Here is a 12,005-nt window from a genome sequence, read left to right on the forward strand (position 1 = left end):
ACCTCCTCAACAGTATTTATAGGAACTCAAACACTGAGATCCTGCTCTGTTCCAGTAACAAGAAGCCGAAAGCACCAGCCTGAAGATGACGAGTGAGACCTCGTCGAAACGTCGCCTAGACACCCCAACTTTTACACGGGAAGACACCCGAGGACACCAAAACCTGCATATATATATATATATATATATATATATATTAGTTTTCCAACAAATTAAACATAACACCACCAAAAACGAAAAAAGAAAAAACATACAATAATACAATACAATACAAAAAAGAAAGAAAAAACAGAAAAAAAACTAATATACACTAACATACAACTAACTAAACAAAGCAAAAACCATTTCAATATATTATCTTTCTTTTACTAATTTCCACGACCTCCTCACACCTCCCTTTTTGTATTCCACTTCGTTACTTGTTTCAGCAATTCCTTTCCATCTTCCTCTGTTTTCTATCCTATAATTATCTTAACACATTCTAACCTTATTTTTCCCTTTAATACTCTAATAATCTATTTATACTTAATTCCTTATAACATTTCTACTAAATCCATATAGCTTCATTCCAACACTTTTCTAACATTCATTAATTTTATAGTATTTCTGTAAATAGTCTTTAAACTTTTTCCAATCTTCTTCCATCGACTCTTCTCCCTGGTCTCTGATTCCGCCAGTCATTTCCGCCAGTTCCATATAGTCCATCAACTTCATCTGCCATTCTTCCCGGGTGGGTAAATCTTGTGTCTTCCAATATTTCGCGATGAGTATTCTTGCTGCTGTTGTTGCATACATAAAGAAAGTTCTATCCTTCTTTGACACCAATTGGCTGACCATGCCCAGGAGAAAGGCCTCTGGTTTCTTCAGAAAGGTATATTTAAATACCTTTTTCATTTCATTATAAATCATCTCCCAGAATGCCTTAATCCTCGGGCATGTCCACCAAAGGTGAAAGAATGTGCCTTCAGTCGGGAATGGCTCTCCTTCATGCTCAGGGTGTGTTTGCTTGTTTTTTAAGTAGATGATTGATAGAATTCTAGTGCTAGACGGGATCCCCAAAGGCCATCTAGCCCAACCCGCTGCAATGCAGGACTCTCAAAAGCCGGCTGGGAAGATGATGTACATGCAGATGCCTCTGTGTCAGGACGTGCCACACATAGAGCCAGGATACGGCCACAAGGGGCGTTTGAAGTGTTAATTTGCTCCTGTGCAACACACCACAGGCTGCCTCCCCCCACTTCCTCCCTTGCAACTGGTGGGCTGCCAACTTTATTTTATTTTTTATTTTTTAAATATATTTTATTTTTTACCAACCACCAAAACACAAGCAGTGAAACCACCCCCAGTCGGCTGATACACTGGGTATACAACATTCAATAATATACATATTCAATAATATTCGTTAATAACATATTCAAATCAACCATATGTACACTTCTATAGAACCTTAACACTCCTCCCTCCACAAGGTTCATTTAACTTGGTTTATTTTAATTGCCCCAAATTGTTCAAACCTACCCAAATAATTCCGTATCTTCTCAAACCAATCCTCCTCTTTCTCACTGACCTTAAGCCCTTTCATTCTGTGTATCTTCACAGTTAGGTGAAGACTGCCAACTTTATTTCTGGCGAGGGCTCCTGCGCCGTTAGCAGTTGCGCAGCGATGAGCAGGGTTTAGACGGGTGCAGCGTTTTCTGCTGGAGGGAGTGGCTAAAAGTCATAGGGATTGTACCAGCTTCTTTCCTCCCCACTCCCCAAAATAGGCAAATGTAGAAGGCTGGTGTATTGCGGGGGGGGGGGGGGGGGAGAAACAGAGAGAGAGGGGTGTTTGCTCAGTAGCAAATGCTTTGCACTCAGGAGTTCCCAGTTTCTTCTGGAGCAGATGTGGCGCTCTAGAAAGAAAGCTGCCACAGGTCACGTTTTGAGACGGCTAGTGAACAAGAGTCTAGAACTCCAGCTGCAGTGGAGCACAGAATAAAGATTCTTCCACAGAGCATCTTGTGTGACATGAGGACCCGCAGCAAATATCCTCCTAAATGCTGGAAACTTTATTTTTTTTAACTGAAACGAAACAAGACTCGAACAAATGCCGTTCTGAAAAAACATATAATTATGCCTACAGATTAGGTAAACACATGATACATTTCCAGTTTGCTTTGTTTCCTCCAAACGGATAATTTTAGATGCTTTCCTTTCGATGCAGAAAATGCAGCGCTTTGGCTAGCAGTGTCAATGGTGTAACTAATGAGTTTAATATATTAGTTGGGAATAAAGATGGAAACCAACCCCCAGGCTGGGGAGAGAGAGGCTTGGCTCCACATCCAATATGTGGTTGCTCTGGTTAGTCTCAAAGTCTTTGCCGGTCTGGGTCAAAAGGGAGTTCTCTTAAAAGAGCAAGTTGATATGATTCTTTGTTGATATTATTATTTCTCTCTTTTATTTCGCCAACAGTGTGACGCGGCAGCTAAAAAAGCCAATGCAATTCTGGGCTGCATCAATAGGAGTACAGCATCTAAATCAAGGGAAGTAATCGTGCCACTGTATTCTGCTCTGGTCAGACCTCACCTGGAGTACTGTGTCCAGTTCTGGGCGCCACAGTTCAAGAAGGACACTGACAAACTGGAACGTGTCCAGAGGAGGGCAACCAAAATGGTCAAAGGCCTGGAAACGATGCCTTATGAGGAACGGCTAAGGGAGCTGGGCATGTTTAGCCTGGAGAAGAGGAGGTTAAGGGGTGATATGATAGCCATGCTGAAATATATAAAAGGATGTCACATAGAGGAGGGAGAAAGGTTGTTTTCTGCTGCTCCAGAGAAGCGGACACGGAGCAATGGATCCAAACTACAAGAAAGAAGATTCCACCTAAACATTAGGGAGAACTTCCTGACAGTAAGAGCTGTTCGACAGTGGAATTTGCTGCCAAGGAGTGTGGTGGAGTCTCCTTCTTTGGAGGTCTTTAAGCAGAGGCTTGACAACCATATGTCAGGAGTGCTCTGATGGTGTTTCCTGCTTGGCAGGGGGTTGGACTCGATGGCCCTGGTGGTCTCTTCCAACTCTATGATTCTATGATTCTATGATATCTAGTTCATTTGCAACTAAAAAGCAATAAAACACAAATTTTAAAAAGAAAAAGAAAGAAAGAACAATGCATTGTGCAGCATCAATGCAAACATGAAACATAAGTTCAGCGACATATTGTTCAGGTTTAACAAATATTTGAAAATGAAAATGCCGCTGTAATTAGCAATATGTTGAACTGAAGGTGGATCAAACATAAATGTTAATCTTAATTCCCTGCTTTCTTATCACGTGTGCACCATATGACGAGAAATAATAAGGGTAAAATATGATTCAATAAATCAGCAAGGGTATGTGATGTTTATTTTTTTTTTAAGAGCAAGAGGGTTAGACAGCAAAAGGTGGAGGCAATATTATGGCAACTTTACTAAGATAATTCTAAACCAGGCTTTGCCAACCTGGTGCCCCCCCCCAGCTGTTGCACATCAGCCCCCATAAACCCCTCCCCAGCATAACTAATGGAAGTTGTAGTCCGAAACAGCTGGGGGGCAACAGGTTGGGAAACACACCCTAAACATTTCAGCAAGGCACATAGAGATGATCAGAGAGGAGGGGAGTGGTCAGTGATGCAGGTGGGGAACTTTAACAAATGCTCCACCTCCCCTTCTTCCTGCTTTTCCCTCTTAAAGCTGATTTCCTCCCTAAAACAGAAACGAAAACTGCATTTGAGCTGTTGCAATTGGCAGCTATGTCACAAACACCCCCCGATCTTTGCATAATTCATTGAGCTTCTGTTCTATCCTGGGAAAGCCATGCAGGGTGAGCTTAATTTGTGGTTGATGCAAACGCTGCTCTTGCGTGGTGTGTGTGCGTGAAAAGTGGAAGACACAACCCATTACCACCTGTTCGAAATGGCCCTCCAGAGCCCTCAGCCGCGGCAGAGTGGGATGTTTCTGGGAGGCTGCTCTGCCAAACTCGGAAGCAGCTCCACTTATTTCCAGTGTTGTGGGCCATCAGGAGAAGAGGAGAGGAGGTTTTCGGAACCACTAATGGCTAAAGATGATCCTCTAATGCATGGGTAGGCAAACTAAGGCCCGGGGGCCGGATCCAGCCCAATTGCCTTCTAAATCCAGCCCGCGGATGGTCCGGGAATCAGCATGTTTTTACATGAGTAGAATGTGCCCTTTTATTTATAATGCATCTCTGGGTTATTTGTGGGGCATAGGAATTCGTTCATTCCCCCCCCCCCCAAAAAATATAGTCCGGCCCACCACATGGTCTGAGGGACGGTGGACTGGCCCACGGCTGGAAAAGGTTGCTGACCCCTCCTCTAATGGATGCAGACACCTGGGACGAGCGTGCTTTAAATGAGCATTGATGGCTGGTGGCTGTTAGTTATTGCCCAAGCCCCACTTTCCCGGAGAAGGTTGCATCTTGAAGGTACCTCTAGGAAGAATCTTAGAATTGTGGAGTTGGGAAATTTGTTGGCTATTTGAAGATGCACTGTAAACAACTTGAAACCTTAGCAGGGTTGACACAAACTGGTGTAAGGTAAAGGTAAAGGTACCCCTGCCCGTACGGGCCAGTCTTGCCAGACTCTAGGGTTGTGCGCTCATCTCACTCTATAGGCCAGGAGCCAGCGCTGTCCGGAGACACTTCCGGGTCATGTGGCCAGCGTGACAAGCTGCATCTGGCGAGCCAGCGCAGCACACGGAACGCTGTTTACCTTCCCGCTAGTAAGCAGTCCCTATTTATCTACTTGCACCCGGGAGTGCTTTCGAACTGCTAGGTTGGCAGGCGCTGGGACCGAACGACGGGAGTGCACCCCGCCACAGGGATTCGAACCTCCAACCATGCGATCGGCAAGTCCTAGGCGCTGAGGTTATGATGGTGTAATAAACATACATCTGCCCTTATTCCCTTATGGGGAACCCAAGAGCCCTTATAGAGTCTTTTGTAGGTTCTCCATCGGTTGGAGAAAAGAACAGAGGCCGGCCAGAGAATATTGAGAAGCAAAGCAGCTTGTAAGCCTGATCTTTATTGAACTGTTGCAACAGGGTGCTCCCCTCACACGCAGGAAAGCAGGAGGACCCCGAACAAAGGTGTGCCCGCCCTTATATAGACATTTTAAATTGCCTGCCCTGGAGTCCAAGACCACCCCCAGATACATCATACCTACACCACAGAAAAGGCGGTCTACAGCAGGAATATGAGTGCGTTGTTTACCTCCTGTCTGGCAGGTTACCTGTTAATGCTTACTCGATTGGATACCCTGGGGAGCCTGGCCAGTCTTTTGTAATGACAAATACTTAGTTCCTGAGCCAGGTCACAGGATCACCCTGTTCAAACACAGACATACCCTTAAGACAGGATTTGTGAAGGAAAAGACAATGGGGAGGCTTTTTCATTTTCCTTTGACCTTGCAGAGAAATGTTTGAGGTCATTTTGGGAGGGACAAAATGGTTTCTGGACTTTCTGTGGGGTTTCAGACATGTGGTTTATATATCAATGTATGTGCTTGATTGTTGCATTTATGAACATTTATTATATATATGTTGTTGTTGTTTAGTCATTTAGTCGTGTCTGACTCTTCGTGACCCCATGGACCAGAGCACGCCAGGCACTCCTGTCTTCATATTATATATATATATATATATATATATATATATATATATATGACCTTAAAATTTTTATTTCAATGGGAAGCTATCAACTAGATATAAATTGGAGATGCAATAACAAAAAGATATGAAATAAGTGAGCACAGAAAGGAAGGGAGGAAAGTCGAAGGAAATTTGGATTCATTATGTTAAGATTGATTTTTCTTCGTCAAAATACATGTAATCGTAGAGTTGGAAGTTATCCTGATGATCATTTGTCCAGCCCCCCGCAATACAAGAATCCTTTGCGCAACGCGGGGCTCGAACCCTCGAGCCTGAGGTCAAGAGGCTCTTGCTCGGCCAACTGAGGCATGCTAGAAGGAAAGAGCCTTGCAGATGGACTACATGGAAATGGCGGAAATGACTGGCAGAATCCGAGACCAGGGAGAAGAGTCGGTGGAAGAAGATTGGAAAAAATGTAAAGTATATTTACAGAAATACTGCAAAATTAATGAATGTTAGAAGAATGCTGGAATGAAGTTATATGGTTTTAGTAGAAATGTTATAAAGAATTAAGCAAAAACTGATTGTTAATGGGCTAAAGTGGAAAATTTAAAGTTAGATTGTGTTAAGATAAATTATAGAACAAAAAAATGAGAAAGAGGGAAAGGATTTGCTGAATTAGCTAATTGAACTAGAATACAAAAAAGGGAGGTGTGAGGAGGTCGAGGAAACAAGTAAATGAAAGGTAAAGATATGGAAATTGGATGTGTTTTTAAATGCCTTTGTTTTTCTTGCTGTTTAGATGTATTGTTTTTTCCCCCCCTTTTTATTTTTGATGTATTGTTTATTAAATTGTTTATTGCTTTTTTCTCATTCTTGCTTTCTGTAACTATAAAACTTCTAATAAATATTATTTTTTTAAAAAAGTAAAGAGACTTGCAGCTAGCACCATCTCATGCGTGTCATGGAGGGTGAGGTTTTCGCCGACAACTAGTGTAACGGCTATTAGGTTGCCTCCAGCATTAGAGGCAGTCTACCTCCGAAAACCAGTTCAAGTGGAAAGAGTGCTGTTGACCTTGTGTGCTGCTTGTGGACTTCCTGGGAGGTATCAGAACATAAGAACAGCCATGCAGGATCAGGCCAAACTCCTGTAGGAAACCCACAAGCAGGATCAGAGCCCAAGAACACATTCTCCCCACCTCCTGCCATTTTCAGCAGCTGGTATTCAGAAAAATTGCAGCCTCTGACTGTGGAAGCAACACATAGCAATCGGGGCTTGTAGCCATCAATAGCCCTCTCCTCCTCTGCAAATTTGTCCAGTCCTCTTTTATAGCCATCTAAGAGGGTGGCCTGAAGCTCAACATCAAAAAAGCGAAGATCATGGCCACTGGTCCCATCACCTCCTGGCAAACAGAAGGGGAAGAAATGGAGGCAGTGAGAGATTTGACTTTCTTGGGCTCCATGATCACTGCAGATGGTGACAGCAGCCACGAAATTAAAGGACGCCTGCTCCTTGGGAGAAAAACAATGACAAACCTAGACAGCATCTTAAAAAGCAGACACATCACCTTGCCAACAAAGGTCTGTATAGTTAAAGCTATGGTTTTCCCAGTAGTGATGTATGGAAGTGAGAGCTGGACCATAAAGAAGGCTGATCGCCGAAGAATGGATGCTTTTGAATTCTGGTGCTGGAGGAGACTCTTGAGAGTCCCATGGACTGCAAGAAGATCAAACCTCTCCATTCTGAAGGAAATCAGCCCTGAGTGCTCACTGGAAGGACAGATCCTGAAGCTGAGGCTCCAATACTTTGGCCACCTCATGAGAAGAGAAGACGCCCTGGAAAAGACCCTGATGTTGGGAAAGATGGAGGGCACAAGGAGAAGGGGACGACAGAGGGCGAGATGGTGGGACAGTGTTCTTGAAGCTACCAGCATGAGTCTGACCAAACAGGGGGAGGCAGTGGAAGACAGGAGTGCCTGGCGTGCTCTGGTCCATGGGGTCACGAAGAGTAGGACATGACTAAATGACTAAACAACAACAACAAGAGGTTGGCCATCATCCTGTGGCAAGGAGTTCCATAGTTTAACTATGTGCTGGAGAATTGCTTTCTTTTTTACCCTGTCCTGAATCTTTGCCCTCTGCCTGTGCACCTCGACCTTTGGAGATCCCAGCTGAAGTTCCTTCCTCCTCTGATACCAGAAAATTTCCCCTGCTCCCATCGCAGGGCATCCTTCCTGCTCTCAAGCCCATGATATCTCCTTGGTTTTGAATGCCTGCTGGGCTCTGCTCATCCTTGCTGCTGGGAGCCAGAGAACAGAGGGGTGGGAAGGAGGCAGAGTTTTCCTGAGCTGCCTGGGAGGCTGTAAATGGGGCAGATCCCCAGCTGAGGGCTGCTAGGTGAATATATAGGGCACGTAGCAGCAGGAGCTGCGGAAGGAGGCTGGATTGCAGAAGAGGAGGAGGAGAGAAGGAGCCACGGCAGCAGAAATGAAGAGAGCTGCCAAGATGTGTTGCTGGTTCTGCATTTTACTACGCTTCCATTTGCAGGGAATGCAGCTCCTGTGGGTTTGGCATAGTGGTCATACGCACGAGGAGGGAAGACCCGAGTTCAAATCTCGCCTCAGCCACAAACTGCCCTCCCCTGGTAGAAGCAGCCCAGGACGTTTTTGTGCCGGAGGCAGAAAATCCAAATGCCTTTAAAATGTCATCACAAGCAATTCGCTTCCTCCAAAAACCTACTGCCTGGGGTGAGGGGTCTTAGGCTACTCACTGTATCTCGACCTCAGTCTTCTGTCTGTAATAGGGGCATAATAGTGCCGGTCTTGCTGCTAGGGTTGTTGTATTCCTTACCGAACTAATGACCATAAAAGCATTTGGACCCTGTAAAGCCGTAATTTGTAAATATCACGTTTCTTATTGCAGTTAGCTTTGGGGTCTGACTGATTCACATCTGCTCCTGTGGCAACCTCTGCACTGTAGGTCATCGCAGGGTTCAGAAATCATAGAGCCATAGAATTGTAGAGTTTGGAATATTATTGGCACAAAAATAGAAACCAGAAGAACTACCGACGAAAGAAGAATGGAGGGTGGAACTGATGGACTATGCAGAGCTAGATAAACAGGAAGGGTTGCGGAACCAGAGATTCTTAGAAGACTGGAGTAAATATACAAATTGTTTGAAAAGTAATTGTAATGAACAGATTACCCTAGGAGGATTTCAAGAAGTTTTGTAAAGAGGATTATTTGAAATATTGCAAGAAAGACTATGAGGAGAATTATTAGTTAATGATAATTAGGAGTAATAGAGCAATTAAGAAATGCAGAATAAGTGATGAAAACGGAAAATCATTAGAGGAGTTGACGGAAGTCAAAAATATTGTATAAGATAAGAAACTATGTTATGTGAATGTTGGAAATGATATGTTAAAAAAGCTTTTATATATATATGTGGATATATATATATATATATATATATGCTTTCGTAGATTTTCACGGGTACAGGAATGCAGGTTTTGGTGTCCTCGGGTGTCTTCCCGTGTAAAAGTTGGGGTGTCTAGGCGACGTTTCGACGAGGTCTCACTCGTCATCTTCAGGCTGGTGCTTTCGGCTTCTTGTTACTGGAACAGAGCAGGATCTCAGTGTTTGAGTTCCTATAAATACTGTTGAGGAGGTTTGGTGTATAGCCTCCAATGTTCTGGGCAGAGAGGAGGTTCCCAGGCTAGTGTGCCTTTTCCCAGGAGGTTCCCAGGCTAGTGTGAACAAAAGAAGAAAAGGCACACTAGCCTGGGAACCTCCTCTCTGCCCAGAACATTGGAGGCTATACACCAAACCTCCTCAACAGTATTTATAGGAACTCAAACACTGAGATCCTGCTCTGTTCCAGTAACAAGAAGCCGAAAGCACCAGCCTGAAGATGACGAGTGAGACCTCGTCGAAACGTCGCCTAGACACCCCAACTTTTACACGGGAAGACACCCGAGGACACCAAAACCTGCATATATATATATATATATATATATATGAATTGTAGAGTTTGAAGAAACATGTCTCAGACTCTCCGACATTTCTCCGAGGAAAATAGGGGCATCCCATTCCATAAGGATAATTTTACTATTTATACCCCCACACATCTGACTGGGTGGCCCCAGCTACTCAGGGCAGCTTCCAACATACCGTATTTTTCGCTCTATAACACGCACCCGACCATAACACGCACGTAGCTTTTAGAGGAGGAAAACAATAAAAAAAATATTCTAAACGAAACAGTGGATGTATGATTTTTGTGGTTCATGCTGTGGCCACAGACATGTGATCTGACAGTGAGTTTGGAGTAGCCCAATGCAAAAAATCCTGAGGATCCATGTGGACCCATGCTTTGTAACCACGATTTTGCACCACTGCAGCCCCAGGCAACAGTGGGTGCGTGATTTTTTTGGTGCAAGATGTAGCCATGGACATGCTATGTGATCTGATGGTGAATTTGGGGTGACCCAGTGCAAAAATCCTGAGGATCCATGTGGATCCGTGCTTTGTAACCATGTTTTAAGTGGGGAGGGAAGGAAAAGCACTCAAGGGACAAGGAGCACGCGTGGGGTGGGTGGAGAAGGATGCTGCTAATAATGAAGAAGAGGGGTATAAGGGGAGAAGGCTCCTCTCCTCTCCCGCTTTGCTCCTTTAAAGCAAGCAGGCTCTGCTTTTCTCCCTCCTCCCCGCTCATCCCCGGCTTAGCGAGCTGAAAAACTTTGCTGCTATTTAGCGAGCTGAGTGGGGAGGAGAGAGGGACAGAGAGCCTGCTTGCTTTAAAGGAACCAACCGGACAGGAGCCGCTTACACTCGTGTAAGCAGCTCCTCTCCTCTCCCGCTTAGCTCCTTTAAAGAAGCAGGCTCTCTGTCCCTCTCTCCTCGCACTCAGCGGCTCTTCTCCCTCTTTGCTGTTTCAAAGCGAGCCACGGAGGAGGGAAGGAAGGGGAACCATGGATCCTCTGCTCACGACTGCAGCAGATCCCCCCCCGCCACCCGTATATAAAAACATAACAAAACGTTAAACCTTTTTTAAAAAACTTCCCTATATAGGATTGCCTTCAGACGGCTCGGGGGTCGGATAACTCCACACCCTCCAACTTTTCTCCAATGAAAATAGTCAGGCATCCCCAACCTTTGGCCCTCCAGATGTTTTGGACTACAATTCCCATCATCCTTGAACACCGGTCCTGTTAGCTAGGGATCATGGGAATTGTAGGCCAAAACATCTGGAGGGCCAAAGGTTGGGGGTGCCTGTCCTAAGGAAAAGTGGGAACTTCTGGGATGAAATCGGAAACCAGGACATTTTCTCTAAATCAGGGACGTCCCTGGAAAACAGGGATGCTTGGAGGGTCTGACCAGTCACTGGTCGTAAAATGCGACTGGTTGAACACTGCTTGAGGGCATCTAGTCCAACCCCTTAAACACAGGACTATTTTCCCCAAGGTGAGACTCGAACCCACAGCCCTGAGATTAAGAGTCCCATGCTCTCCCAACTGAGCTATGATGTCTCTGCAGCTTCAAGAAAAACTTTCCTGCAGTGGCCAACATTCAAAGCACAATCCCTCTCTTCAAAGTATGCTGTCGTCAGTAAACAGCCGGTCTCCTAAAGACACAACACATAAGGAAAAAGGAATAAGGAGAGGGAGGGGCGAATGCAAGCTTAGGCACCAGTTCTTACAAGTCACAGATCTTATTAGAAGCAGCTGGGATGGAAATGGTTCGTGTAGGCTAACATGCTTTAACTGTTTTTAATTCTGAATTTTAAATGCTTGCAACGTGCCCCCAGAACCTTCTGATTAAGGGCGGGCAGCACATTCAGCAATAAATAGCAGTAATATAGTTTGCCCCCCCCCCCGGCGCTACGGTTCCCAGCACCCTTAACAAACTACAGTTTGCATTCCTTGATTTAAAGGGGAAGGCTTTGCTATAAATGTGGGTGGTGTGTATGCAGCCCTGCTGGGTCAATGAGGGACGGCTCAGCCTTTCTCCAACAGCTGTCTGGGGGGCTGATGGGATTTGTAGTCCGAGACACCTGGAGGGCGCCAGGTCGGGAGGGGGGGAAGCCTGCCAAGTCGTTCCACCTTTGCAGCCTCTTGGATGAGAGCAACGGAGGCCTGGCAGGTTAGGGGCGAATTCCCCCTGCAGATGGCGGAGAGAACAAAGAAGAAGAGGAAGACCACACATCTGCACAGCTGGAGACAAACGCTCCCAATTACGGCAGAAGAGGGCTGGGCCTTCTCCTTCAGCTGGCGCACATCAGGCCGGCTTCTGCTTCTCCTGCAGCGTTGGTGGGCCAGATCTGACGTGAGAGACCTGCAGAAAACACAGACAGGGTGCGTTCGGCTGCACGGAGAAGAGACG

This window comes from Podarcis tiliguerta (assembly GCF_965153285.1).
Source record: "Podarcis tiliguerta genome assembly, chromosome: 5".
In the NCBI taxonomy this organism is placed as follows: domain Eukaryota; kingdom Metazoa; phylum Chordata; class Lepidosauria; order Squamata; family Lacertidae; genus Podarcis; species Podarcis tiliguerta.